The sequence below is a fragment of the Scophthalmus maximus genome, chromosome 13 (genome assembly GCF_022379125.1).
Source record: "Scophthalmus maximus strain ysfricsl-2021 chromosome 13, ASM2237912v1, whole genome shotgun sequence".
Taxonomy (NCBI): Eukaryota; Metazoa; Chordata; class Actinopteri; order Pleuronectiformes; family Scophthalmidae; genus Scophthalmus; species Scophthalmus maximus.
The window spans coordinates 9,099,508-9,124,977 of NC_061527.1; the positions used below are offsets into that span (position 1 = coordinate 9,099,508).

The following is a 25,470-nucleotide window of genomic DNA, read 5'->3' on the forward strand; positions in this document are numbered from 1 at the left end:
ATTGCACACAGAACCCGTGTTTCCCACTGTTCGCCAGCAGCCAGTTCTTTGCCACTTGACACAAACTACTTCCCTTAAGGAACAAGTCATTGCACTGAGGGAAGCATGGATGGCCGGGCTCCAGCCGTGGTCTGCATTTCAGCTTGTCCCCGTGAGAGCATCTGTGTGCACCAGTGTGGTGGAAAGCAGCCCTGCCACTTTAAATATTTGATTAAGTAAAACCTGCGGCTGAAACTGATTGATTAAACGCCCTGGCAGTCTTTTCCTTTTCGTCCCCCTCCCCTCCCCTCCCAGCCAGCAGCAAAGCCAGGATGCAGAAAATACCCTATAGCTCACTCACCCATTGTGATGAATTTAAATGCGTGTGAGGGTACTTTAGGATATTCACCTCAAACTATAATCTAATAAAATGCTTATCTTTGATTACATTCTCATAAAGATGAAGAGGTTTTTAGTAATTATTCAAACTTTGAATATTTTGTACAGTGAAATATAGCCGCGTTAAATGAAACATCATTTCCCAAATAAGTGTGACTCACACAAAAGGAGTTGTTAAAAAAAAAAATGCCCCTGTGTTGACAGTGTGGTGTATGAATCACAGCGTGCAAAAGAAGCCCACCTGTCCTCAGCTTCATACCTGAGGACGTGACGCTCTATGGCTGCCCCCCCCCTCTTATCCCGGGTAAAACGACGATGACGGTGGACGACACCTCCAGTGAGGCGAGGGCGCAATGACTTCATCACGTCACTGCAAAAAACATATTTATATATTAAGGCAAGTTGTCAGCCTTGTGTTCCACTTTAAACCTTAATTGAAATAACAGGGGTAGACATCCACTGTTCAAAAAAAAACCCCAAAAAACTACTGGCAGATTGTTGTGATATGTGATATTCATTGATTGTCTTAAATCTACAATTCCGGCGTTATTTGTTTTTTTCAGTGGACACATTGAAGAGGAAGGAAATTGAAACGTGCCACGGGGAGGGGCTGGGCCGAGAGGACCGGTGGGGAGATGGAGAGAGCCGTGAGTTGAGGAGTGGCTGGAGAGGGAGGGCCGTACGCATGACATCATTCCCTCAGCCTCCCCGGGCGGACAGAGCTCCGGCTTCTCCAAGTGCGCACGGTGGCTGCAGCTGAGGGAGCGACTCCTCCTGCCGTACCCAGACGCGTCCTGACGGAGCAGCCTGCGCTCCCGGCGTGGATTTAAAAGAACAGCCAGCAGAGGAGCCCGTCAACTGCTCCTCACTGGACCTGCCGCGGGGACGCGAATCCGGGGATTATTTGCTTATGTGAACCATGAAGATGTGAGGGGGTTTACACGCTGTGAAGAAAGAAAAAAAAAAGGAACTCCGAGGGGCTGACAAAAAGGTAGGCACATACTTCCCCGGCTCCTTTCCCCCCTGACCCTACCCCAGCCACTGTCAAGGAATCTCCCTCACTTTCTTCCACAGTCAATTGGTTGAATCATCAATTGTGCTTTTGTAATTGTCCAAATGCTTTGACAAACAATCGGGGGCATGCGAGGCTTTTGGCTTTGGAGCGCACGGCGCGGGTCGTGCGTTCTCCTGCCGCGGGTCGTGCGTTCTCCTGCCGCGGGTCGTGCGTTCCCCTGCCGCTTTTCAGCGCAGGGACGCGGGCAAGTGCCCCAAAGAGAAGCGTTGAGTCAGAATACTGCAAAGCATCTTGTTGAAGCTGCCGCGGAGCTTTGCGATGGGGGGAGAGAGAGAGAGAGACGAGTCCTGGACTCAGCGGGAGACCTGACTCTGCCACCGCAGAGCTGCTGCTGCTGGTGGTCGTGGAGCATACGCGCTGCTTGTGTACGAGGGAGATTCATCATTCACCCCCCCACTACACGAGAGTTAATCACAATATTCATCTCCCAAAATTTAAAAAATAAAAAACAACGACCCCGGGGGGCTGGTTCTGTAGCAGAGAGGAGAACAAAGATGCTCAAGGATGATGTCTGCGCTCGCACTTGTCTGCGCTGGAGCATAGCGCAGGATTTTGTGAATTACCTCTTTTTATTTTTCGGGCGTGTGTGTGTGTATGTGTGTGTATGTATGTGAGAAGTGAGAGTGAGGGGGGGGGGGGGGTGACAGACAGAGATAGATAAGACGTATGTGTGTGTGTGTGTGTGTGTGTGTGTGTGAGGGGGGGGGGGGGTATTCTCCATCCAGCAGGAAGTGCATCTCCACAGGGGGCAGTTTCTCTAAACATGTCGATCACGAGATGCTTTGCATTAGGATTCATTGATATGAACATGCCCGTACATCATGGCACACTCGGTCCCACTTGCAGGCATCGATCGGAAATGCCATTTTCGATATTTCATCTCTCTCTCTCTCTCTCTCTCTCTCTCTCCCTCCATCCCTCTCTCTCTCTCTCCCTCCATCCCTCTCCCTCCCTCTCCCTCCCTCTCTCCTCCGTTGTGCGCGCGGACCGCTCGCTGCTGCTCTTGGTGTGACGGTGGAGCCTCCGGGTGAACATGTTGGACTTGTTGAGAGTGTAGTCAGTGTTTGGTCACCACCCCCTGGACCGAGATCGCCTTTTGCGCATCCCGTTGTCGGTGGGGTGTAATATGGAGTTGGTCTGATTTCAAGGTGCGCCACTTGAGCTCTCCACAGCCTCACCCGAGCACAACGATGACACGGAATTATTATTATTATTATTATTTTTTTTTTTTTGCATGTGCTGGCGGTGGTGAATGCTGGAGACTCCGGCTTGGAAAAATAAATTCGCTCCCGCTTTCACCCATGTTGTCTAGGTGTATATTGGCGACGTCGTTTTCCAGCCCAGTGAGAAATAAAAAATAAAAAAAGGGCTCGTGTGAACGTCTCGATTTTAAAACTTTCTAATTGAATACCACGTTCAAATAGCACTGCCGTTGCTTTCTCTAATTTCTTTTCCGTTTTTCGAAAATACAGATAGATAAATAGGCTCCATCAGGCAATAACAAAATGATGTAACACAATGATGAACTTTTTAAGATGCAGATGTAGAAGAGCTCCTCCATTCTCGTCTCTGCCACAGCATCCAGATCCATGGAGCATCGACGATTTATGATATCTGATTAGGATACGACAGCGCATTTTTATTTGGAGATTCGTGCTGAGACAATTGCCACAGTTCAATCCGGTCTATTATTTTAACCGAAGTTGTGCCTTTTCTCCATCTCGTCCCCTTCTCTCGCTCTTCGTGCGCAATGAGCGCGCGTCGCGTCTGCAAAGCTCATAACAAGCCGGGGGAGAGAACAATATCTCGCCAGCGCCCGGGTTGTTAAAAGAAAATGGCTTTATTCATCTTTCTCTGTACCAGTGGTAACTTGGTTATGGCCTTTTTTTACGGTGCCTGGAAATGGCTCACAGGCTCGCAGTGCGATGTAATGTAATCAAATTCATGATGTTGCTGTGTGTTACAATTCCCAGTGATACTCCGTCACATGAGAGAAATTTTGAGTGCCCCCCCATCACACACACACACACACACACACACACACACACACACACAGACTCCCACCCACACACACCGAACATACACACACACACACACACACACACACAGACTCCCCCCCACACACACCGAACACACACACACACACACACCCACGCACACACACGTGCCGAGGAGCTCCCATGCACTAACATGCACAAAACATCTCAGTCCTTTCTAAATAAAAAAGCAACACAATTTACACACTATTATGTGAATTAAGTGTATTATTACTTATTATTACATTTCAATATTCCATGAGCATGATTTTCTCTCAAAAACGTAGACAGTTTGGTCTCCCGTGAGGGAGACATATAAAGATGTGGAGATGAACCAAATGACGTAATGCACGAGTGGCTGTATGCAGTCTAACACACAAAGAGACACAGAGAGATTTGAATTCATTCTCTGGTTTTCCCTGTGATGTTACATCATTTCATGCCCCACAGCAACTGTGGGGGGCTACACTTCATAAGATGTTTGATTCTGATCGCCACCTCGGCACGGATTTGCCTGTGTGTTTCTTTGCCGAAATGAAGTTGTGGTGCCACCCATTGATCACATAGACGACAGGAAGGAGTCCCTCACTCTCCGCTGTCTTAACTGACAGGCGGCCCGCGGGAGGACAGCCACGAGAAATCCTTCCCTCAGACTTAATGGGCCGGACACGTTTTATGAAGCGTCTCCTCTTCCTTTTGTTCATGGAGCGATCAAATAACCCACATCGGACATGGGTAGAGGCCACACACTCTTGAGGTTCTTCATTGAAGTTGAAATGAAGGAAGATTTTTCTTTTAAAGAAAAACATTGTCACAGAATTTTATCATCCGACTCAAGTTTCCACTTAGATGTAAAGGTTCAGAGGAGCTCTCAGGGATTTTGATCCTCGTTGAGGGGTTTAATCTCTGCGATCGCACGAGCTCTCGAAGACATTTTCAAATATCTAAGTTATGACACTCTTATTTATGAAGATGTATTCAATTTTCAAAGTGCAAAGGGTCATAGGTCACCTTTTTTACAGGTGACGCTTGGCAAACGGAGACGAGCCGGGTTGGTTCAACATGACATCAATCAGCCAACCTCTCTGTATGTATGAGACAGGTGATTGGATTGCACGCTTAAGCATCCGTTGTGTTCCGCTGCAGAAATGCACTTCAATCATGTTCACCTGTCACCAGCTGGGCGCCAAAGAGACATTCCGGCATGTGAGGCAGGACACCGCTGTTAAAAAAAAAACAGTCGCCATGCATTGCAAATACAAACACAAACACACACACGCGCGCGTGTATATATCTTTTTATTGCATTTCCATAAGGAGCTGTAAGTCACTCTCTGCAGTCTCATTACAAGCCGCCATCCTAAGTGTGTGACCATGTCATTAATGCAGTCAAAATGGAAATAGATGTGCATGGCTGGCAGAGCTGTTTAAGGGAATCCAAACACATAGAGTGAGAGACGAGCGTGAGAGAAGAGAGGAAAAGAAAATATTTAATCATAAGCACACTTGATGGAGAGCTTCGTCGATGTGCACTGCAGCAGTCTAATTACCAGGAGAGCGCTTGTTAGTTGTCACCTGCAGATAAACAGCAGACTTTTTTATTTTTTTTTCCTCTCGTGTTTATTTTCCTCACTCCCCCGCCTGTGGCAGAATTTGAAATTCTAAGTGGCTGAATGTCAATTTCAGAGTATCCCATCTCGTCCCATTCTCACCTCCGCCCATCGAGCAACCTCGCAAAACACGGAGTGATTTGTTTTCAATGCATGTGAACGGTCAGGGCAAATAAAGCCAGCGAGAGATTGACGTGCGCAACCAAAAACTCCAGTGGTTGGCACCGCAGAGGTAATTTAGAGTGAGTCAATCATTAAAGAAAAGCAGAGGAGGGGTGCTGTAATGTGACGGAGCAATTTTTTTTTGTACTCAGCCTTCTGTCCAATGGTGCCATATTGTACAGTAAATCTTGTCAGGAAGCATATGGGCCGCAAATCCATATGCAAATGAGCGCTGGAAACAGCAGAGAAAGAAATTGTCCCTGCATCTTTTGAAGACTGGTTTGTCATTTCGAGTGGCTCAGACATAAGCTCTTTAGGGGAAGTCTTGACTGCCAGAATGAGGGCAAAGAAATGCAGTATTCACCCGTTGTCCATGGCCGTTCTGACCTGGTTCGAGCCGACCGCGGAGCTTGACACTTTAATGGCTTTGATGTGTACACATCTTCCCTGCTACGTGCCAAGATGTCACAGGGAGGGAGAAGATGGGCGGTCCAGGAGAAATGCGTGGTTTCTCCTCCATGCCTGGGAAAGAGGGGGAGACCACATGCTTGTGAAGGACGGGATCAAAAGCCTCAGGGCCCTTCTCTCCCTGTCAAATATGCTGAGCTTCATTTCATACCGCCAGACCACAAATCAATGTCTATTCATGACTGTCGCAGGTTCCAATCATAGAAATGTGAATGGGCTCAAGTGGAAGGCGCTGGCGTCTCACACTACAGTTCCTTCTTGTGCAGGTTATCGTATTATTATTATCTCAACAACCACAAAGGAGGGAACAATGTAACCATTTTTTACATCATGTAAGAGTGTTATTTCAAGTTAAAGCAGCGTTTTGAGCGTTCAAGGGCTCTTTTCTCAAGGATGACTGCAGTGGTAATTTGTGTGTTTACAGACACTGAGAAATATGGCTGAAAATTATGTGTTCAGGTTTTGTCAAAAACACACAATCAGTGGGGACATGTTGGGAAACTGGGGCAGGAACTGTCCCATCCTGTAAAACTGTTTCTATATGATACATTTTCCATGTAAAAAACAATATTGAAACAGTAGTTTGGCAAAGGGAAAAGAACATTTCACATATTATCTAGGGCTGCAACTAACGATTGTTTTCACAATCGAATAATCGAACCATCATAAATGGTGAAAAATGTCCATCGCGTTTCCCCAGACCTCGCAACTCTTTCTATTCTGAGTCCAAAAATACTGATGATGCAAAATAGAAAAAATATTATTTCGATATAATATGAATAAAATAAATATCGACGGATGATATTACTCTGCTTTACTTCGATTGAGGGGGATTGTAATGCTCTACCTTGTGGACCTGTGGGTCCCATACTGCTTTGGGAGTTGTTAAGAGGAAGTGTCACGTCCGCGGTGCACCGACGTATGTGCCACCAACTGTCACCGGATTATTTTGAGAGCGAAGAAAACCTAAAACGTGAAGATTCTCGGCGGGGGTGTGGAGTTCTGGATCTGGTGTTTAAAAAAAAAAGTGGATTAATGGACGTGTATTCGCAATGGATATCACAAGTAAAGTCAGCCACGGAAAGTGTAGGTCTAAAAAATATGTGCTGCAAAAGTGTGTTGAGATTTGACTTCAGAAAGGTGTATGGATTTTCGTACCCCCATTATTATTTTTTTCTTTATTAATTTTTCAATTTGTCTGTCTGTCTGTCTGTTTGGTCATCATCGTCTATTTATGTATTCAAGAGCGTTGATCCAAATAACTACATTAATTGACTGGCAGGGTGTTTCCTGGAAAGCAGACAAAGAAGCCTCTCATTGGATGAGACGGATGTAAATCTCCTCGGGGAGAGAAGCTTGCTGAGGGTTACACACGCCCCCAAGGGTCGTAACAAATTGAAGGTCGCCGTAGCATTGCACCTCCCCCCTCCCTCATCTTGCCCGCGACAACTCCGGTGGGTATTATCGGACGTTTCCCACCATGCTGGTGAACAGAGGGGGGGTCGGGGGAGGGTGGTCTCTGAAGATAATGCATCTCGACATTGGCAGGGATAACAAAACACTGTCTGACCTGTCTGTTTACTACCAAGCCTGCATCATAGTCGGAGACATCATAAAGAATGAATGATTCATACGCCGTCTTGCATGCTCATTTATGTTTAATTCAGAGCTGCACGGTAAAGGCGTCGGCCACGGTCCTCCTGCGGTGTGGCGGGGTCGTCGGTGGGAGTGGGCGAATCGGTTGAAAGTGCAGCCGGGGAGACGGAGGGAAGGTGGTGAGAATGTCACGCCGGAGCAGGGCAGAATCAAGACAGAGAGTGGAGAGCGTTTGGCGGTGGCCTTGTACGTTTCATCTGCAGGCCCTAATAAAACCCTCACAGGCCGGCATTGATCTCTCCCACAATAATCCATTTAGACTGAGCGTGCCTGGCCATGTGGGGCCTCTTCAATTATTTATGGCAGAATGCTGTGCAAGCTTCCGTTAGGATGCAACAATGTGCCCTGGGAAACCTGTGAGTGGTGGAGTGCAGGAGAGCAAAGGTGAGACACAGAGGGAGAAGAAGGAGAGATGGCCGACAGAAGGAGGAGCGAGGCGTGACGGGGGACAGGAGTGGCGGAGGTTGGAAGAGGAAAATCAGGAAGCAGCAGGGGAGGAGAAGGTAATGAAGAGAGAGTGATGAGAAAGACAGGGGGGCACACAGCGTAGAGACGCATGAAAGAATGGTGATGGAGGGTAAGGAGGGATGACAAACACGTTTAGGAAGGAAGGAGGAGGTGGAACAGAGAAGATCAGACAGAGGAAAAGTAGGCAAAAACTGAAAAAGATGACGGAGTCAGGCATAGAAGAAAAGGATGAGAGGAACCAAAAAGAGGGAGGGAAAGTTGGCAAGGAGAAATGAGACGTAGGAGAATGGAAGGATAAAAATGGGGGGAAGGAAGGAGTGAAGTGAAGTGGGAAAACAGAGAGAGAAAGATTGAGGCCACGACAAATGGGGAGACAGATACTGTAAGAGATCCGAGGGAAGGAGGTAGGAGAAGAAGGCGAGGAAGATAGGGAGAGAAGATGAGCGACGGGAGGTGAGGGAGCGCCATGAGAGGGAAAGGAGCTAGAATTATAGATGAGACGGGGAGAAGGAGATGACTGGAAATGAGTCCGGAATAGATGGGCAGGAAGAGTGTTGAGGACGGGACCTTTTTAAAGCGAGCACGAACTATTGATCACGGCAGTTGTACGATTGTTATTGACATACCTGTTCGACTGTGGATCGCAGCTTCTGCTGCACTCATCTTGCAATGCTTTGATACGAAAAGAAAAAGGACAAAAAGAAATTCTTCTAGCATGGTCATGTCATCTAATTGAATTTCAGCCTCGCTTCCTGCGGAGTTTATGAACGGAGCGATAATGAACATTAAGTATGTGAGAATGAATAGATCATCACTTGACACTGTGCGCTCAGAGCTTACATATCATAAACTCCCCACTGTTTGCCTGCTCTGTATACTTTATTCTTCTATTTGCAGCTCACACACACACACACACACACACACACACACACACACACTGCTCTCATAAATTCAGACAGATTTGTCTTACCTGATTCCCCCTGGCATTCACCATCAGGCTCTCCTCCTATCGCTGTAATTCCCAGCACCCTATTAGGCTTTTCTACCCATCGCCTGCCCGCCGAAAATCGGATGTCTGACTCGACGAAAGACAACTGGAATTGAAATTTTCCATCTGCACGGTCAAGTGATTGTGTCTGGCAAATTTTGAAAAGGGTTTACCTTTGATTCACTGGCGCTCTAACCCATGTGACCCCTCTGACACTTTTTTGCGGAAACAGGCCTTTTATTTAAACTTCGCCAATTTTGGGTATGTGCTTCTATACCTCATTTAGGGAATAGCCAATGTACAAGTACATCTCTGATTCATTTTGTGTACAGTACTGTGGAAGTCCCTCTGCATCAATCTTTTATCCACCGTATTTGAATATTAAATACTATTTAGAGTCATCACCATTTTTTACTATACACATTCTCTGGTAGTTAGACTCCAAAACTAGTTTCTCACAGCTAACGAAAGAATAAGCCTCAATCCCATTCCAAGGCGACCAAAGAATCTCACAAATTTGTAATTTCTCCGTTAATAATTTCATGACAACATTCACTCGTCGTTTCAATGTATTATGGTGCTTTTCTTCATAAAAGCCACCGTCATTCCAGGCTGTTGAATATCCGGTAACGTGTTGACGTAACGTGTTGACGTATCGCATTCGTGGGGGTGTCCCATTTGGTAGGGGTAGATTTTCAACCAAGGGGCGAGGGGTAGGGGTTAAAAATGAGAAATGGGATTGGGCCTAAAATGTCCTCAGAGGTACAGGGCAGCTCTTGGCCCCTTGGTAAGGGCTTTTACAAAGCCTGTGTCAAACAGCCTAATCAGATGGGCTAAATGGTGTAGCGGCGAAACTATTAGCCAACGATAGCACACCGGTAGATTTCTGTTTAATTAGTCGGACCCCATTTCCCAGCACCTCCGAGGTGGCCACCAAGGATTTATTGTTTGTCCACGGACATTGACTATTGGATTTTAGTAATTGTTTTGCCTTCGCTTGATTACCAAATCCGTGTTTTCTCCCGAGGCTATAGCTCTATGGCGGACTGTGACGGCCGGACCCCAGCCAAACTACCAGCCGCTACAGTGGTCTTCACAATGTGGGGGGGGGGGGGATCTTCCTCGCTTTCAAATTTTTTGGTGCCAAGGGGGATGATTGTTTCACACTAATGAGACAGCTAGGATCATTAACTAAGGTGAGGGTGTTCAGTGAATGGTTCCATGCACATAACCCTGTGTGTGTGTGTGTGTGGCCCCTGGGGCCGATGCAGCCAGGCGCTCTGTGTTTTGTGACTCCCGTCCAGCGGCGTAGAGGAGATGATTGATGACAGACGTGCGGATCCGGCTGTTCAAACCATGGCATTACTGGCATGTTAGGAATTTGAGTAGCCTGCCTCTTTTCCCGTTCAGTTCATTTTGTGCCTGCTCTTCTCTTTGAGGGAGGGCTCCAGAGATATCGGTTGAGAGAGGGAGAGGGTATCGCAGCTGCGGAGGAATGATACATAATGGGGAGGAGGGTGCGATGGAGAGCTTTTGGAGCAGGTTCAGGTCAGACTGTGGAGCTCCGGGCTATGGAGGGAGTGAGGGGATGATGGTGGGGAGGTACTTGTGTATTAACCAGATATATCTGCTATCATAAACCCTGACACGAGTCGGATCTTTACCTTTCATTGAATGCCTACCACAGATGTAGTGCTGGGAAATGAGCAGCCCCCTCCCTCCTCCCCCATGAAACCCTGACAGAGCTCTGACTCTCGTCCCAGGAGATAGCGTTTGGAAATTCCAGTATGTTCTTGTTATTTGTCAAACATTACAATGTATACAAAACCCACCGTTCCTGGAAGAGTGAGAACACTTTATCAGTATGGTACAGTATAGCGTACCGAGTGACAGTGTTTCATCGTGAGACCACCGACGCGGACGTTAACATGGGGGGCTTTGTGGTTCTGTCGCACAGCTTCTGTCGCAACTTTCTGTGCAAAATAATCCAAATGGTTTTTAGTTGTTGGTTTAGACATTCAAGCTAATCCCACTGCTGTCCTCTTTTTATGTCCTCCAACAAGGACTGACCACGTGATTGGTTTGTGAACTGACGATTTGAAGCCTAACAATTAGACTTTTGGCCGGCGCCATTTTGTTTTGAGAGCTCATCCAGTGCAACCTGCGACCTGCACCCATTGGACAGTACTAGCTGTCAGACACATGGTATCCACACCCCAATGTATACCGTGCGTTATCGTCTATTTGACAAATATGAACATCATGCTTTATTGTAGAAGACATGAAACTAGCGATTGAGACCATAAACTACCCAGGGAGATTTTAATTGATGATATAAATCAAATCATTTTCTCATAGACTTCTGTAGTAATTGACTTCATTTTGCAGACAGCGGAGTCGCACCCCTGCTGGTCATTCGAGAGAATACAGGTTGTAGGCATTGCCGCATTGGCTTCACTTTCCAGAACTGGTGTCCATTTTTGGACAGTCATATGACTGAAATAAAAACTAGATGTAGAAACAATGAAGGACACATTCAGGGACTAGGATTTCTAAACCACTGTGACAGCTAAGCCAAGGCCACAGTCTGGATGTTGTGTTGCTGATTATTTTTGGTCTGTTGATCTGTGAAGTTCGCTCAAACCAGCTGCCGGGGCCAGAACAGGATTGTGAGCGAAAGGAGGAACGATGTCTACTTAGAGGTAATATATTTCTGCCGTGTCTTTGTTGGGTGAAGAGGAAGTGACAAATGTGAGCCGGTTGTTTATGAGGCCCCGGCTAAGTGCTGGCAGGGCTGCTTTCCTCCGAGGTAGTTGGCGCTCTGTTTAATTCATGTCCTTGGGTGCTGCATTGTTTTGTGGCACAGTGTGTGGCAGGCGAGCTAATGAGAGGTGAACCTATCTGCTTCTTATTCTCCATCTGCCTTCCCTCTTGCTTTCTCACTGCTTTTTTTTTTTCCCCCTGTCCTGCATTTTCATTCCCTCGGTCTCCCTCGACCTCTTTTACCTCCCACTATGTAATTTTAGTCCCCATCCATTCTTTCCTGTTTTACTGCTCTGAGCCCTCGAGTCAGAAAAGCGAGAAATGCACACACAGGATCCCCCCCCCCCGCCTGTCTGGAATGGAAACATGGAAATGGAGAAGCCTACCCTCCATCACTTCCTGCCAAATGAATCAGTCAGACCTCTGACGAACCCCAAGGAGGACTGCCGATTCTTCAAAGCTGCCCCGTTCATCACTTTGCCTTCCCTGAGATGGAAGCCATGTTCCCCCCCCCCCCCCCCCATATGTTTACGGTCAGTGAGTTAGCGGGGGAGTCGCAGTTTTTGAGAAATGTCCAGGCTGTGTGTTCTGAAACATTCTGAAAGATGGACGGCAGAGAGACGGGGTGAGCTGAAATGTTGACCTCTGCTCTGCACCTCCTCAGCTCATCTACGTCCTCCTCCTCCTCCTCCTCCTGTCTGCTGTTTTAATTGACACCCAGAAAAAAGGGCTCTCTAGTTATCTGGCTGCCTGCTCCTGTTTCATGTCAATTGAGTTATTTTTTTCTCCCCCTCCTGCTCCTTATCCATCATTCCTCTTTCTCTTTGGCTTTTTTCTCCTTCCTTCTCTCTGTTCCTCTTTGCCCCCTTTCTGTTTCCTCAAACTCTCTCTCTCTCTCTCTCTCTCTCTCTCTCTCTCTCTCTCTCTCTCCACCTCCAGCTCAGCACCGTCCCGTTCCCCACTGATTGCCTGCGTTGTTTCTCCCTTCCCCTTTCCTCCTTGTCTAGTAATTTACATCTCCTTGTTGTTTCCCTCCGTCTCTCCCAACTTGTCTCCCCCTGCGTTGCTCACTCCTCGACTGCGACCTCAAAAGTTTTATTTTTTTTTACATTTGCTTCGGGAATTGTGAAATGAAGATCTCAACTAAAAACACATCTGGTTTTGGAAACAAAACAATGCTCGTCAAAAACTGGGTAAATGATTCCACAAATGAGGATGCTGAATAATTTACCATCTTCTATATTAACTCCTGTAGTTGCGATGAACATTTTAAAATCATTTGTCGAACATGACAAGAGTGGAGTTCTTCATGTCATTTGTACATTTTAAAAGCATTTACATACATTTCACTACAACTGAATTAACTTAATTTATTACTAATAAAAAAGGTACATGTAATAATGATTGTGTCTCATGATTACACTACACATTACTTCACATTATATCGTTGGGTTTACTCGTATCATCTTTATATAATTTGCACATTGTTTATATTTAACAATCATGCACACAAGTTGTTTAACTATGTGCAATGGCTTAGAAATTATTTAATCATAGCTCGACAACATATATAATTTACAAGTCTACATAGATGTTTTCAAATGATTAATGAATGACTTACAAGTGATTCCACTCAGGAATATTGCTATATGGCTTTGTCATCACTGACAAACCAAAGAGAACTCGCCCTGACGTCACAGAAACGTACTTGGCGGTGGAAAGCTCCATCCTCTGCTCTGCCGCGCGTGAAGAGTTTTGTTTGACTGACATTTCTTCACGTCCTTCCCATGTTCGGTTCGTTCAGCCCTGAAAATGAAGGTAATACGTTTTCACATGGATCTGTTTTGATAGCCATCTGAAACATACCTCCCCGCTGCAATACTGTGCCTTTTCATCCATTTCAGTGCGTTCATGAGCAGGTGGATCTCATGGCTGCTGGCGCCACTTCCTCCTGCGATAGAAAGCGAGAATGCCGGAGACAGACAGATGGCAAATGTGCTTGAGAATAAAAAAAGATTTTTTTCAGTGAAACTGTTAACAACCAGGTTTGTAGATTGCTCTGAGAAAGAGGGACACAGTTCGTGTTTTTCAAATAGATTTTTTTAAAAACACGTTGAGAGCAAGTGGCAGCCCACTGCGACCTCACCTATTGGTTTGTGAACTGCCGTTTTGGGGCCTTGAGTTTAGCATTTTGGCTACCGCCATCTTGTTTTATTTTTATCCCAGAAGTAACCATATTTGGAGGAGGGGGGGTGGGCCAGACCCTTGGACATCCATTGGACATGCACCTAAACCTGCGACCTGCATCCATTGGACGGTACTAGCTGTCGACAACACGGTATCCATGCCCCAATACATATACTGCTTAATGATCTATTTTACTCTTAATTTACAAAATTAACATAATGCCGTATTGCAGAAAACTTGAAACAAGCGATCGAGACCATAAATTCCTCAGGAAAAATGTTCAGTGACGTTATAAATCAGGAGAGAAGTAGTGTCATTTTTTTCACAAACCTCTATAGAAATGCTCTTCTTTTTCGCAACCAGTGGAGTCGCCCTCTGCTGGTCATTTGGAGAGATTGCAGGTTTCAGGCACTTCCGCAGTGGCTTCACTTTCCGGACCCGGTGACTACGTCCTTTTTTTATATACGGTCCATGGTCGAGAGCCACGAACCCTAATATCTATGTTCCATAGATGACCTTTGCATCGTTCCTCTGCTGTTCAGACTGCAGATATACTTGCTTATGTGTATCCTTCCAAAATAGCACTTAAGTGCACAGCATGTTACGAGGCCCTCTATACTGTTCCTGGGTCAAATGCCAGCATCACTTAACATTGATAGTCACCTGTCATGTATTTTTTAATAGCTCTGAGTGCCTTCCTCCATTCATCCTCCCTCCCCTTCTTCCCCTCTCCGATACTTCTGACAAGCCGGCCCTGTCACTCTGAGATGTGGCTTTAACCTCCGGCTGCGGTTTTTCGCCTCCGAGTCCTTTGTTTTCATCTATTGTTCTTAAAAGCGATTATGACCGTCAGACAGCGTCATTAAATATTTAGCAGAACTCGGGCTGCTGCTTTCACTAGCTTCAGAGGAAAACACACACACACACACACACACACAACACAGATGTTCAGAGGGGCTTCGTCTGCAGCAGGGACATGCAGAGATATTTCGAGGGGCAGTCGTCGTTCAATTAAAATAAGAGCATGTGTGTTTGAAGGACAGTGTTTGTGCTTTCTTTGTCCTTTAGATACTGACACACAGATCTCCGCGTGTTTGTGTGTGTGTGTGTGTGTGTGCGAGTGCGTGTATTGTATTTCTTTTTGTGTATATGGGGTATGTGTGCAGTATTTACAGCTACAGTCATTCCTCAGTATGCAGTGTGTGTGTGTGTGTGTGTGTGTGTGTGTGTGTGTGTGTGTGTGTGTGTGTGTGTGTGTGTGTGTGTGCGTGTGCGTGTGTGTGTTTGTCAGTGGCTGCCCCTCGGATTACTTTGCAGTTCAATATTAGAACATTTATATGCAAGCCCATCCTCCATTGCACTGCAGGAAGAATTGGCGTGATCAGTTGCTTGAGACGACAATAAATAAGCTCCGCTGCCATTGATTTATCCAAAGACACTGCGGCACAATAGCTACACAAATTATCTTTCCTTTGACTGCCACATTTAGGAATCAAGTTGAAATCCAAACGATTGCACCCTTGTGGAATCCTGCGTACCTATATTACAAGAGAAGATGCCTTTTAGGTCATTTATGTATTCTCTCTATTATTTTTTAATAGTGTTTGATATCAGGAAGTGTTTTCTCCCATAGTCTAAAGAAATGCAGATTAGCTGAATGGGAAATTCCCCCACATATTTTGTCACCTGTAGAAATGGGTACAAAAATTCCATGTTCAAGTCTCTTTAGTTGCAATAGTTTGAATAGTTTACTGATTTGCTGTTTAGACATTTTGGTCCACTGATTCATGATGAAGTCATGAGCAGAACTGAACTCGGACTATGTGAATTCCACTCTGTTGGTGGTTGCCGGCAGATGGTTGATTGGTCTACCTCTTCTCTGGTGTGGAGTGAAAATTCACTGCTGATTCACTTCCTGATTATGGATACCATTTCCTACCAGAAAATACTTTGAGCAAATGGAACAAATCCACAACATTTCAAAAATAAAATACAAGAAAAAAAAACAAATCCCTACTTTAAGGCTAAAGAGAATATTTGTGTCTCTGGTTATATTGAACACTGTAGCAGCTAAGAGGCATATTTCAAAGACATTGAAGAGCGTATTAATACTTATGCACCAGTGAGGTCTGTTAATTGATGAAAGTCCTCGCTTTTTAATGGCTCTCTAGTAGTGGGTAGTGAGAGGAAAGTGACAAGCCATGATATGTGCTCGTATGGACCAGCCAGCTAACCCTCTCCTGCTTCTTCCTGCTCTGAGTCTTCGCCTAATGGCTGATAATGAAGAGGGAAATCTTTGCAGAGATGACATGTGCATGTCCTCTACTGGACACACACACACACACATGCACACACACACACACACACACACACAGACACGGACACAGCCTGGGCTGACTGCCCTTCAGAATACCAGGCTTGACATTAATCTTTAAATGACTGTTGCTTCTTCCACAAGACTTTCAATCCATTAGTGGCCATGTCTTGAGATGGAGAGAGATTGCCAGAGAGGCAGGGAGGATGCTGCCTGTGTATCTGTATCTGTGTGTGTGTGTGTGTGTGTGTGTGTGTGTGTGTGTGTGTGTGTGTGTGTGTGTGTGTGTGTGTGTGTGTGTGTGTGTGTGTGTGTGTGTGTGTGTGTGTGTGTGTGTGTGTGTGTGTGTGTGTGTGTGTGTGTGTGTGTGTGTGTGTGTGTGTGTGTGTGTATTGCAGGTAGGGTGGGATGGTGGAGCGAGTGCGACAGAAAGGATGATGTCAATGATAATGGAGGACGAGGACAGAGAGTGAAAGAGAGTCAGAGACGGGCAACACTGATATAGAGGCCGATACAGTACAGGGGGGGGGGGGGGGGGGGGCGGGGGGAGGGGACTTACTGGATGGACCTACTTATTTTTTCTTTCTCTTTTCGTACCCTCTTATAAGGGCACAGATGATTTTCCATTTTAAAACTGCAAAGGTCTATTCCCACACCTCTGTCAATTTCCACTAATACAAATACAATTTCCCTCCTTATTCCCTCTCCCCCAGCTCCACCCTCGCCTTCTTTCCTTCACCCTTCTTCTTCTTCTTCTCCGCTGTGTTACTCTTTGCCTCACCGTTTTTCACACCTCTCATCTCCTTTACTTCTTCACACCCCTCCGTTTGCTGCTCCTTTCCTTCTTTCATGTGTCCTCATCCATAATCTCAATCTATATATATATATATATATATATATATATATATATATATATATATATATACATATATACATATATATATACATCCGTTGCTCCTTTGTCCGCCTGCAATTCATCTGTCCTTCCCCACCTCTCTCATCTATTAGTTCCTTGTTTGATCACTTCTTTTTCTGCAGCTTTTCAGTCGCAACCTTTTTTACCCAGTACCCCTCTTTCTCCTTTTCCACTGCTGCACTCTTCTCGTTTCCCCTCTTCTCAATCTTGCTTCTTGAACCTAGTTAAGTTCCTTCTTTCCTTCCTTTCATGCCCTCTCTGCCTGTTGCCTTCCCTAATTCTCCCTTCTCATTTCCTCCCCTCCTTCCTCCCTTACTTTTCAACTCCCTCTCTCCAACCCTCTCCTCTTCCCCACATCCTCCTATCCCCTCGTCTCCGTCCCCCTGCTCCTCCAGCGGTGAGCTATAGTGACTCTGACATCATTACCCTTGTTGTGACAGGTTTCATTTGTACCCCGTGGACCTATACATCAGCCTGACTGATAGTCCGGGGCCCGGGGCCAGCACCGCCCCGCCCAGACTGGGACAGAGTAACAGACAGAGCGGTCCTCAAAACCACTCCAGCTTGGAAAACACTGGATCTTTCTTCTGTTACTTGTTCTGATGTGTCAAACTCCGTGTCAGTTCAAAATACGCCCCTAACTTTGAACTGCTTCAAGTCCCAACCTGCAACGATTCCTTAGAAATGAACACCCACGGCGGCTGACCAATGGATAGAAGAGGAAAAAAATCGGAGGTAAATATGTCAAAGTAGAACTTGAATGGTTTGCCCTGGCAGGTGATCTCTTAAAAAAGAAAGAAAAAGAATGAATGGTTAGCACCATGGATGAAAACATGAAGGAAGTCATGAAATGTGACACCTTGAGTCCTTAAGTCTCGATACAATGGAGAACGTTTTTGGTAAAATGTTTCGTTATTGTAATAATTTACTTGTTTTTATTGAATGAATCCCTAACGGAAATCCCATTTTAACAGGTTTGTTTACCCGTGTGTGAGTTGTGAGTCTGTAGTCTAGCATAACTTACAAAGCAGCTGGAGTCAGCACAAGACTCAAGTTTAATAAATGCACAGCCAATGGATAATTGGTTATTTCTTTGCACCAACGATTGAACAATGCCCGACCAACACATTTCTTATTTGTCCCTTTGTCCATTCATACACATCCACTGATGTGAGTAAGTGTGAGTATGTGCAGACATTAGCAGTCACCTCAAAACTATGTGACCACTCAGTTCAAAGTTCTAAGTTCAAACGGGTCATTTACTTCAAAAGGAGCATTCGGTTTCAATCATGAAACTCATTTAATATGTGATCATTATTTCTTCTATATGAATTTTTCCTGATCAGTAACGCTAGTTAGCGCTAAGCGCAAAGGATGTGGGGTCTTCCAGTCAATCCCATTCAACTGTGCAGCGTTGTAAATCCAGCCAATACATCAAGAATACCTTCAGCCCCATTGATCTGTGGTCATATTAATGTGCTCGCCATCATCCTTTGTGGCCAGACTAAAATTAATCCACTTGAGTGTGGAGCTTTTAATGGCCAAACTACCCTGTTCTCTCACAATGAAACAGATCCCCATTGTATTCATTCGGTTGTACGGACTGAATGCTTGGAAAAGGACAGTTAGTGGGAAAAAAAAGAAAAATCAGAGGCGCTCTTCATTTTACAGGCGCCTGGAGCCCGTCTGATTTAAAATGGAAGTATTTTAAAAAAAAAAATGGAATGCGGGAGAGGTTTGAACATTAAAGTAAGTACAGAAGCCAAAAAGTACACAGACCACAATGTTTTTGTCTCAATATAATGGGACTGGATTTTCTTCCGATTCTTTTTTTTTTTCTTTCTGCGCCCTTGGGATGTGACGTGTTGTTCTGTCTGTGGAGAACATAAACATCACGGTGCAGTTTCTCAATGCTAAATCCTATTTCTAAAACGACGACTATATCTGAATTTCAGATAGCCATTACATGTCGAATAAAACTGAAGCTGTTCACGCGTTCGTTCATGTGAGCTCAGTAACCGAGTGGTTAGTCGGCGATGGCAAGTACACCTTGACTTTGAGTTATGTCAGATGACCGTGTCGTCGTCCCGTGTTGCTCGCAGATAGCCTAGCAGGGGCATTTATAAATAAAGGCCAACCGTCCCGCTCTTTGGTCAATAGCCCTGCCTTCACCCCAGAGGTTTGGCCGAGAAAGGAGTCAAGCTCAGACATTTCTCATCTTCCGTCCTCTGGAATAGCTTTGTGTGTGTGTGTGTGTGTGTGTGTGTGTGTGTGTGTGTGTGTGTGTGTGTGTGTGTGTGTGTGTGTGTGTGTGTGTGTGTGTGTGTGTGTGTGTGTGTGTGTGTGTGTGTGTGTGTGTGTGTGTGTGTGTGTGTGTGTGTGTGTGTGTGTGTGTGTGTGTGTGTGTCCCCATGCAGGTGTGTGCAAACACCTGCGTAGGCTTGTATGTGTGGAGCATTTTTATGTGTGAGTTCATTCACATCTGAGCCTCTGCTTGTGTTTGTGTACTGAAAGAAAGACTGACCACACAGAGGGAACATTAATCATCTGGGTTTTTTCTCCTCCTCCTTCTGCCTCATGTAGTGTGAGTTGAGGCCTGATGGATGGCTTGTCTCTCGGCCTGGATTCCAGCAGAAAGGCTGTAGCCCATTGACAGGCCAGAGACCCCCCTTGGGGAGTCCCCTCGCTTACCCTGCAGCCCATATATCTCTGCACACTCGGTGTGGCTCCTCGTGTCGTCATTCCACAGATGCTGGTTAACTGTTCCTTTCTAAAGGTTGAAGTGGGCGACCGTGCACTCGACACCCCTGCCGCTCTGTTGATCATTTATTTTAAAGTATACCAGAGCGATAAATGCTCTAATACTGGTGGAAAGCGATTTCTCTGGACAGAGTTCACTGCCTTTTATTGTCTTTTTGTTTTTGTTGTTCAGTGAAATTGACATCCACTGACCATGTGATGATAACAAATGACAAATGGTAATTGATGAGTGACAACTAGGGTTCTATTAGCTCAAAACTTGGCCAAAAAAAAAGGATCGCAAGTGCGATAGCCTCAGAGTTATTTAGGAATGTTCTCAGAGCAAAGGTGAGATTGGTTGATTTGAAAAATAAAAGAACAGAAAGTCTCAGTGATAATTGGCATAAAATGGACAGTCAAATCAATTGGCCCAATCATAGGATTTAGTCACCACTAAGGTATGATTTATTATTATTATTCTTATAAATGATAATTTGTCATTATTTTATGTCATGAGCGTCTCCGTTCAGGAAGTTTTTGGCCATACTTGAAACCACCGGCCAGTTTTTGCACCTATTCACAAGCTCATACAGTTGTTTAATTTATTTGCTTACGTTTATTTACCACGATGGTAATTTGAGCACTTAATTGATTTGATACTAATGGTTCAGCTTTTATGAATTTCTGTGCCTGCTGGGCCCACATAAATCGCTGCGTTTAGTTGGCATGTAAATCCACCGCCAAACCAGTAAAACCATTTTAAGAGGAAAATGTGGCCCCAGTGTTGCAGCACAAGTCAAGAGGGAGAAGACGAGTAGGGATATTACAGCCGATCAACACGTCACTCCCTCTGGTTCTGCTGCACCAGTGAGAAGTGTGAAAAGCGTTGGTTGGTGTAGCACGCGAATGGGATTCTTAATGTACAGGCGAGTACTATGCCCCTTACTTAAAACTGCTGGCAAAGTTATCTTACAAAAAACTCAATACTTCCATTTCCTCCCCTGCTTAAGAAACACTTAAGCCTCTTAAAAATCCTCCTCCCATACTCCCAACAGGTTTTCACCTTATGTGCTCTCTTAAGGGATAAGATGCTTTATGAATAACTTTTATTTTAACCTTCTAGATTACCTTCTAGATAACCAGGATCTAGTCTTTACTCTGAGGGGTTTTTTTTCTCAGAAAACATCATAATTCTAAGAATTTGTACAGAATTTTGTCCCTAAGGACGACTATTCATACTAGAAACCTTCATAAATACACCCGCTTAAAATTACTCGACAAAGTTATGACATGCGACAATACACCCTGTGATTTATTTACCCGCTCGCCTTATTTTTTGGTGCATCGTGTTGCTTATGAAAGACAGAAAATAAACATCCAAACTACAGGTTGTTTTTGTGAAAGGCAGATGTCAAGGGGTTGGCCGTCTCTGGCAGGGCATTCAGTCTACCCAAAATCCCCTCCTGAATAACTAACCCAGATATGCCATATTGTCAAATTCACTGTCCTTTCTAGCAACCTTAAAAATGTGTCTCTTCAAGGAACATATAACGTTCTTCACTCTTCCACTTTTTCCTCTTCTTCTAGATCACGTCTTCCTCCGCTTTTTTTATGCCGAAAATGATCCTGTTGTTAAGGCAATCGCTGTAGAAGGTTGACAATGCGCATGTCAATAGACATCTCTCAGGCTGTTATGTCTTTACATACACAATGTCACTGTGGCAATTGCATGGTGTTGTTGGAAATGAAGGCAACAGTCATTGTAAATCAATCAGGTTAAGGAGAGTCATCTAATTGCCCTTCATGTAAATGTCTTTCCCACTTAAAAAAACAAACACAGGTAATCCATTGGACATGATGCCGGTTGTCCTCTGTGACTCTGCGCTCGGCTAGTTACACATCTTACTCTATATTCAGTTTTGCTGTTGATTGCCAGCAACGGCTTGAGCATTGCTGCGGCAATTTAGGAAGATACATCAGTGCACATGTGTTAGAGTTGGGACTGATCTGATCTAATTTTGCCATTGGGCGGCGATACTGACGTGATCAACTTGTCGGTTATTGGACTGACGTCTGATGGTTTTATTAACTGTAAATATGTAATAATGCAAATATATATCCAGAATGCTGTAGCACAAATGTATTAATGAATTATTAACTTAAGCAGTTGCCATAGCAATTTGCACACATGTTTCAATGTTAAGCCCGCAGCCTTATAGTTCAAATACACTGCTTTGGTATGCATTTACATTTTCTGCATTTATGTGATTTTTTAAATATTTTTTTTAAGTTTGCTCTTTCAATAAGAACTGCAGTGTGGTTTACTAACGCCTGATGATAACAGATAATATCAGCAACAATAATAAAAAAATGTGCAACCTCCTAATATGTGTGACTGCCAGTTGATGGTTGATATAGTTATGGTCATTGAAGGCATTGCAGACATTTGTCTGGTTGTAGAAATGCTAGAAAATATTTGGCAAATAAAAACTTCCCATCAAGTGGGTCAATTTGCTCTCTGTTCCCAGGCTCTTGTCGACTGTGCCTCTCTTCCAGATTAGTGAGGAGAGGGCAGCCGGGTTGGGTTTCTGGCACGGCCGGTGCCGCAGCCTGACCTTGCCTTGGATTATTTGCAGCGCCTGTTGCTCCTTGTTGTCCTATGATTAATAATGCAGAGACGGCATTAGCTCCACTATTTTCCGAAGTGAGAGAAAGGGACGGGGGGCAAGTGGGCAAGAGAGAGAAGAGTGTGTGAGGGGAGAGGAATTTTGTTTTTGTGTTGTGAAAGCATAAACAGACAGGGGGAAAAAAAGCCTTAGTAAAAAGTAAAAGAATATCCATTTGGACGTGACTGTAGCCTTCCCCTCCCGTTTTTCTTCCCTCCGTGGGCTGTCCCCTCCCTCCCTCTTGTGTCTCAGTAACTCAGCATTGTCATTCACCTAACCTTGGTGGCAGAGTGGAAGGGTTCTCGGCGCCTGCCAGTTGTTCTTGGCACAGCAACGCAGGGGAATAAACCTCGACGCTTTCATGATGAGGCGCTTAGCAGATGTCTGATGAACAGCTCGACGAAACTTCGATCACCCAAGGACACAGAACCCTCTGGGGTCTGTGACGAGATGCGCATGTTTATGCGTGAGCTTAACAAAGCAGACTTTGAAATGTCGAAATCGGGATGGGAGCTCTGTGCCGAGAGACGGAGGGATAGAGAGAAAACTGAACTTGCTGTAAATAGCGATGCAATGCAACGCGATGCACACATGGTTCGGTGACAGCAGGACGAACACTCTAATATTCCTACCCAGGAGGACGCTAAAGAAACACATGACAGTCCGTGTGCACACATTCATATAGCTCATTGTAGCCCAAAAGAACTTCAAAGATAATGCAGAGGTCACAGCCACGTTGGCGAGTCCAATATTCACGGGAGAATTATGCCCCGCCGTCATAGCGTCAGTAAATTGACGGTGGCAGACGCTTTGTCAATGCAGACTGATACAATTGATGCTGACGATCTGGGTTGACGTGTCGTGAGAGCAAAAGAAATTGGCTGTCTAGGATTCCCTGCACAGATGAAGAATTTTACCCCCGGGATGTTTCAGCCTTGAACATAATCGAGCCTGTCCACGGTCCAAGGTGGACGGACGGCAACAAAGCGAGCCGGAACAAGGTTAGAATAAGGATAACGCACCAAACGCTAACTGTATGAGGGAGCCAGGGAGATACTTCTGTTAATAACAGAAGGTTAGCTGACGCAATCCCCGGTTGAAAGCAAACAGCGGATCAAAGAGTTGACCTTTTCACCTGAATATTTTTTAGGTTCTCTGTAGTTTAATGTAAGAGCTCTCTGAAAAAATAGATGAAGATTCGTTCTGCGAAAGTCACTTCATAGTAGAGATGCAACAATTAATCGATTAATCAATTAGTAATCGATTACTAAATGAATCGCCAACTATTTTGATAGTGGATTAATCGGTTCAAGTAGTTATTATGAAAAAAAAGTCAAAACTCTCTGATTTCAGCTTGTTAAATGTGAACATTTTCTGGTTTCTTTGCTCCTCTATGACAGTAAACTGAATATGTTTGGTGTGTGGACAAAGCAAATCATCTTCTTGGAGTTTTGGGAAACACGATGGACATTTTTCACCATTTTATGACAAACAAACAACTAATCCATTAACCGAGAAAACAATCGACAGATTAATCGCCTATGAAAAGAATCGTTAGTTGCAGCCCTACTATAAAAAGTGTGACACAAATTAGTGTTACATATGAATAAAATCTATTCAGATTTTTTTTGTACCTACTCTAACAGTGTGTTGACTTGTACAGTTTTCCATATCTGAAATGGCTGCTGTTCTTCTCAGGGGGACAATATGGTCCCAGGATGACGAGATTATCAAAAGTAATGTGATGCTGTTAGCTCAGTCGTAATTAAGTTTCTCAAAAATGTCTAAATCAATAAAAAAAAATTCCAGAACAAAGACATTTTGAACATCTCCGACAATGTCGAACATTTCTCAACAATCCAGCTGCGAGGCTAAATGACATTGTGATGCAGTAGACTCCGCTGTGGATAATCCCCGAGAAATTCAAGTGCAAGTCTTTCGAGTGGCTTTCGATCGTGCATTCTGGAGTATTTGGCCCAGCTTCTTGTCCGGGGTTAAATACCTTCGTCCTCCGTTGACCTTTTTCAGCCTGTTTTCCTGGCGTCTGTGGGGCCAGTGTTTTAATTTAATTGAAATTGTGCCGGCTTTCACAAGCGGGTCGGAATCCGGGGTTAACAGCCATCGTGATTATGCCTCATTCTCAACCCAGTGTGCGCGCCTCTCCGTTGAATTCACACGTGCGTATCCTATCAGGTATAAGGTGGCAAATATGCAAAATGCTTACACGGCCCCTTGTGCGGGCGTTTCCACTGTTACCCAGAATGCAAATGGGTCAAGGCTCTCGAACCTAAATGAGAGGAGATCAGGACGCCGATGCAAAAAAACATTCATACAAAGACAAACAGCTGCCACCCTGACGATTCATGCATGTTATATTTATTTTGGGACTATGTCCATGGGATCTCGTCATGGGACCAGTACTGTATGATTTTAGATGGCACCTTTCAGTATATTTTTAAAAAAAAATAAAAAAATAAATGTTACAATAAATATGTGAAAATTGGAGCCCTGCCGTGTGCAAACCTCTTCATGGCACAGCTCCTGCTCTTTTTTTATTTATTTAGATGTGCATCAATATTTTAGCTTTGTACAAACACACGCATGCACGAACGAACGCACGCACTCCACGTTCACTCTCAAGTTAAGGTAAAAGCTGAGCATCACTCTCTGCCATGTTGTCTGAGTTGTCGGAGATAACATCACATCAGAGCGACACGAAAACACAAATGTGGCCGTGCGTTTAGCTTATGTGTTTATTTATATTCATGTTTTTTTTGTTTCTATTTCCACGGGAGCCTGTTTTCTTTTCATGATATTGAGACAAATTGCGGCGTGGCCATGAAAGCTACTCTGCTGATTAACCTCTTCGCGGACGGCTTTTTATCTGTTGGCATTTGATGTACGACATCTTTGTAAGGGCTACGGTCGAATGCAATCATGGGCCCTTTCATTGCAGGGGCCCGCTCAGATTGCCTGCTAGTTCTCGGGGGAGGCCATCCTTCAGAAAATATTGACTGTTGGACAGTGAGCGCCTGTGTGTGTGTG

The 25,470-nt window shown here is 44.8% G+C and overlaps 1 protein-coding gene across 1 annotated transcript in view; it reads left to right on the forward strand.

Moving 5' to 3' along the window:
• The first annotated feature begins 1,104 nt into the window (after positions 1–1,104).
• The window catches only part of ptprsa (protein tyrosine phosphatase receptor type Sa), a 217,612-nt gene continuing 193,246 nt past the window's right edge, over positions 1,105–25,470 (forward strand). The window contains exon 1 of the mRNA XM_035647166.2: positions 1,105–1,369. The gene's annotated coding sequence lies outside the window, so the exon portion shown is untranslated. The remainder of the gene's footprint in view (positions 1,370–25,470) is intronic.